Source organism: Ursus maritimus, unplaced genomic scaffold, assembly GCF_017311325.1.
Source record: "Ursus maritimus isolate PB19 unplaced genomic scaffold, ASM1731132v1 scaffold_36, whole genome shotgun sequence".
NCBI lineage: Eukaryota > Metazoa > Chordata > Mammalia > Carnivora > Ursidae > Ursus > Ursus maritimus.
This window is the reverse complement of record NW_024426230.1, coordinates 2,578,463-2,584,097: the sequence shown is the minus strand read 5'-3', so window position 1 is coordinate 2,584,097 and position 5,635 is coordinate 2,578,463. Positions and strand designations below refer to the sequence as shown.

At 42.4% G+C, this 5,635-nt stretch overlaps 1 pseudogene; it reads right to left on the bottom strand.

The window, feature by feature from the left end:
* Nucleotides 1-2,292: 2,292 nt before the first annotated feature.
* On the bottom strand, nt 2,293-3,196 carry LOC103679301 (annotated as a pseudogene).
* Between the last annotated feature and the right edge of the window lie 2,439 nt (nt 3,197-5,635).

The following is a 5,635-nucleotide window of genomic DNA, read 5'->3' as shown; positions in this document are numbered from 1 at the left end:
CATGACAAGCTCATACGCAGAAACCTCACCAGGAACTTCTCTCCCAAACCGATAGTTCCGGCAGACTTGCTGCCTACAGAGACTCGGTGCCCCCACGCCCGGGGCAGAACATCAGAGTCAGGAGAAACTAGACACTGGCAATTCACTAACTGTAACTAGACACTAACTATACCAGAGCCACAGAGGAGAGGGCTGGTGACCTTGAGAATGATGTCTGAGTTCGTCTGGGTAAAGGAGGGTGACCCAAGAATAAGTTGGACAGATACAGAAAGTTAGACAGAGAATAGGATATTGAGGGCTGGGGTTCTTCGAGAAGCATCTTCTGTCACCTCTTCAGGGGACCACAGGACAACCCTGACCTTGAGTCAAGAAAGATGCTAGAGAGGGGCGCCTGGGTGGCACAGTCGTTGAGCGTCTGCTTTCGGCTCAGGGCGTGATCCCGGCGTTATGGGATCGAGCCCCACATCAGGCTCCTCCGCTGGGAGCCTGCCTCTTCCTCTCCCACTCCCCCTGCTTGTGTTCCCTCTCTCGCTGGCTGTCTCTATCTCTGTCAAATAAATAAATAAAATCTTAAAAAAAAAAAAGAAAATTGATTGTTTCTCAGAAAAACATAACTCACCAAAACTGAAACAAGAAAATTTGAAAATATAAATAGCCCAATGTCTTAAAGAGATAGAATTAATTTAAAAAATCTTCTCACAGAGGGGGCACCTGGCTGGCAACTCTTGATCTCAGGGTGGTGAGTTTGAGTCCCATGCTGGGTATAGAGATTTACTTTAAAAAATAATAAAATAAAATCTTAAAAAAATAAACAGTAAATAAATAATAAGAATAAAATCTTGGGGGCGCCTGGGTGGCTCAGCCAGTTAAACATCTGCCTTCCACTCAGGTCATGATCCCAAGGTCCTGGGTTTGGAGCCCGCATCAGGCTCCCTGCTCAGTGGGGAATCTACTTCTCCCTCTCCCTCTCCCTCTGCCCCCCCACCCCTGCCAGCTCGTGCTGGTGCTTGTGCACTCTCTCTCTCTTGCTGTCAAATAAATAAATAAAAGCTTTTAAAAATAAAATCTTCTCCCCAAAAAAATTCAGAAGTTAATATAGAAGACTATCTTTACAACTTGCAGGTGGGTAAGAATTTTCTTAAATAAGGCACAAAAACCACTAATCAGGGGCGCCTGGGTGGCACAGCGGTTAAGTGTCTGCCTTCGGCTCAGGGCGTGATCCCGGCATTCTGGGATCGAGCCCCACATCAGGCTCCTCTGCTATGAGCCTGCTTCTTCCTCTCCCGCTCCCCCTGCTTGTGTTCCCTCTCTCGCTGGCTGTCTCTATCTCTGTCGAATAAATAAATAAAATCTTTAAAAAAAAAAAAACACTAATCATAGAGGAAAATATCCTTAAAAAGAATTTTGTTGATGAAAACTTGAGAGGGTGAAAAGTCAAACCACAAAGTGGGAGAAAACATTTGCAATGCATATATCTGACAAAGGACTCATATCCAGAATATATGAAGACACAAAACTTCCACAAATCACGGAGATAAATCCAGGCAATGTAATTTTTTAAAGATTTTATTTTTAAGTAACTCTACACCCAACGTGGGGGTCCAATTCACAGCCCCCAGATCAAGAGTCGCACACTCCTCCTACTGAGCCAGCCAGGCAGCCCCGGGCAATGTAACTTTTTAAAGGAGCAAAATCTCACACGTTTTGCAAAACAGAATATCAAAGTAGCCAATAAGTTTGTAAAACATTTTTCAACAGTTTTAGTCTTCAGAGAAATATAAATTAAAAAACCACAATAAGATACGGATACATGGTGTTCATGGCAGATCTATTGCCAATAGCAAAAACTCTGGAAATTCCAATATCCAGTAGAATGGATATATAAATTGTAGCATAATCGTGAAAGAACACAAATCATACAGGAGAAGGAAGGAACACCATTCCAAACGACCATATGGATGAGTCTTTAAGAACGTAACATTGAATCAAAGAAACCGCACACAAAAGAATACATCCTGGTTGATTCTAATTACATAAAGTTTAAAAACAAATTGGCAAGATTAATGTAAGGTGATGAAAGTCAGGATAGAGGTTAATTTAGAGAAAAGAAAGATAGTGACTGGGAAGAGCAGAGAGGAGCTTCTGGGCTGCAGGCCATGGTCTCTTTTCTGATCTAGGTTGTGGGTTCACGAGTGTGTCACTTTGTGATAGTTTATTGGGAGCATATATATATATATATATTAAAATAGTTGACCTTTTATTTTCACATTTCACAATACAAATGAAAATTGCTTGCTTGCTTTTTCCTCCCCACCCCCCACTACTTGCCTTCCAAAACTATCCTCTCTTTGAGAGGAAGGGAGAGCAAGTCTTCCTTGCCCTGCTGTTAGGAAACACCCAGAGTCACAGCACCGTTATCTTCTGGGGAAATAGAACAAGTAATATAAAACAGGCTTAAGGAAGGGCACGTGGGTGGCTCAGTGGACTGGGCAAGTGACTTTTGATTTTGACTCAGGGCATGATCTCAGGGTCGTGGGATCGAGCCCGGCCTCCGTCTCAGCACTCAGTTCCGAGTCCGCTTGTCCCCCTCCCTTTGCTCCCCTGATCGCCCACCACACTTGCACTCGCTCTCTCTCTCAAATAAACAAATAAAATCTTAAAAAAAAACAAAATAAAATGGATATAAAGAGGGTCCCCTCTCTCCTTATTTGTCTGATGGAGCCGGCACCAGCAGGGGGCAGGCGGGAGGTGTCACCACTGGGGGCCCAGACATCGTTGGCATGTGGCCTTCCACGGGCTACTTCATTCCGGGAGCAGCTCCCGCTGGCATCATCCCAGGAGGAAGAGGACCCCCCCATATGGGGTGCTGGCATCATACTAAGGGCCCGAGGAGGACCTGGGAGACTGGCGGGAGACGTGATCATTGCCCCTGCAGGAGGAGGAGCAGAGAATGGAGTAGGAGGGATCTTTCCTTGTCAAAATGCATCTTTTGTTTTGTCCTTCCGGCTCTGAGCCTGCCCTTCCAACCGTTTCTGATAATATCTTTCACATTCTCTTTGCGTTTCCTGCCAGTGCAGTGTGTCTTTCTCCCAGATGGAGAGTCGAGGGTGAGGTATGGCTCACAGTAGTCACAATAAAACTTAGGCACTTTGCTCTGCAGACTGTATATTGAAAGTCTATTTAAGATTTGTAGACTTCAGGGGCGCCTGGGTGGCACAGCGGTTAAGCATCTGCCTTCAGCTCAGGGCGTGATCCCGGCGTTATGGGATCGAGCCCCACATCAGGCTCCTCTGCTATGGGCCTGCTCCTTCCTCTCCCACTCCCCCTGCTTGTGTTCCCTCTCTCGCTGGCTGTCTCTGTCTCTGTCAAATAAATAAATAAAATCTTTAAAAAAAAAAAAAAGATTTGTAGACTTCATGGGGTTTTGTGAGCGTTTCTTTGCTGAGATATAACTTATATATAATATTGTGTGACTTTAAAGTGTGTAATGTATTGATTTGATAACATTTACATATTGTAATTCAATTACCACTCTAACTTTGGATAAAATCTCTATCACGGTACATAATTATCATTTCATTTCTTTTTTGTGGTAAGAACATGTAAGATTTAGTCTCTTAGCAATTCTGAAGTATATAATATAATCTTGTTAACTGTAGTCACTATGGTATGCATTAGATCTCTAGAACTTACTCCTCTTTTAGTTGCAAGTTTGGACTCCTTCACAACATCTGCCCAATTCCCCCCACCCCTGACCCTGGTAACCACCATTCTTCTCTCTGTTTCTACAACTTTGGCTTTTCTAGATGCCACATAAAAGTGGTATACAATATCGGTCTTTCTCTGTCTCTCTTCTCTCCCAAAAAAGAATGCCCTCAGTATCCATCCATGTTGTAAACGAAAGATTTCCTTCTTTCTCATGGCTGCATAGTATCCCTTGTATATGTATCTCCTTTATCAATTCATCCATTGATGGATACATAGGTTGTCTGCATGTCTTGGCTATTGTGAATAATGCCGCATTAAAATGGGAGTGCAGGTATCTTCTTGATATCTTGTTCTCATTTCCTCTGGATATACACCAGGAGGTGGAATTGCTGGGTTATATGGTAGTTCTATTTTTAACTTTTTAAGGAATCTCCACACTGCTTTCCATAATAGCTAAACCATTTACGTTCCCACCAACAGCGCACAAGGATTGCCTTTTCTCCACATCCTCTCCAACACTTGTTAAATCTTGTCTTCTGGGGCGCCTGGGTGGCTCAGTCGTTGGGCGTCTGCCTTCGGCTCAGGGCGTGATCCCGGCGTTATGGGATCGAGCCCCACATCAGGCTCCTCCGCTATGAGCCTGCTTCTTCCTCTCTCACTCCCCCTGCTTGTGTTCCCTCCCTCTCTCGCTGGCTGTCTCTCTCTCTCTCAAATAAATAAATAAAATCTTTAAAAAAAAAAAATCTTGTCTTCTTAAGGAAAGCCATTCTAACATATGTAAGCCGATATCTCACTGTGATTCTGATTTGCATTTCCCTGGTGATTAGTGATGTTGAACATCTTTCCATGTACCTATTAGCCACTTGGATGTCTTCTTCAGAAAATGTATATTCATTTCCTCTACCCATTTTTAAATCAGATTGTTTTGGTTTTTGCTTTTGGCTTGTAGGAGTCCCTGATATATTTTGGATATTCACCCCTTATCTGATATATGTTTAATCTATTCCTAAGTATTTTATTGTTTTGGGTATTATGAATAGGATAGTTGTCCTCATTTATTTGTCAGGTATTTTGTTGTGAGCGTAGAGAAATGCAACTGATGGGGCGCCTGGGGGGCTCAGTCAGTTAAGCGTCTGCCTTCCGCTCAGGTCATGATCCCAGGGTTTTGGGATGGAACTCTCCAACGGGCTTCCTGCTCAGTGGGGAGTCTGCTTCTCCCTTTCCCCTGCTCATTCTCTCTCTCTCAAATAAGTAAGTAAAATCTAAAAAAAAAAAGAAAGAAAGAAAGAAATGCAATTGATTTCTGTATGTTGATTCTATATCCTATAAATTTGCTGAATTCCTTGAGTTTTGGCTGAGTCTTTAGGGTTGTCTACATATGAGATCATATCATCTGCAAATAACAATTCTGCTTCTTGCTTTCTTGGATGTCTTTTACGTCTTTGTCTTGCCTAATTGCTCTCCCTAGGACTTCTGGCACAAAATTTGTATACTTTGATATGTTTGTGTCATTCTCCAATAAGAAATTTTCTGTAAAATTGTCTGCAAATACCATATGTTAGTGCAGATATGGAGCAAAGAGAGGTCCTCCAAGCTGCTGGTGAGAGCATAAACCGGTACAATGATTCAGGAAACAGTTTGGCATTTCCTATTAAAGTTGAAGGTATGCATATGCTTGGACCAAATGATTGCATTCCTTCTTACAGCCATAAAGAAACTCACACAAATGTGCACTGGGATACAAGAATGCTTTCACTGCCATTATCTGTAATAATCAAAAACTAGAAACAGGTGTCCATAATCTGTAAAATGAATATATAAGTTGTTATGTATCCATGCAATAGAAACAATGACCCAGGGTTACACACAACAACATTAACAAATCCCACAAATATAATTTTAAATGAAAGAAGCAACTTACGAAAAA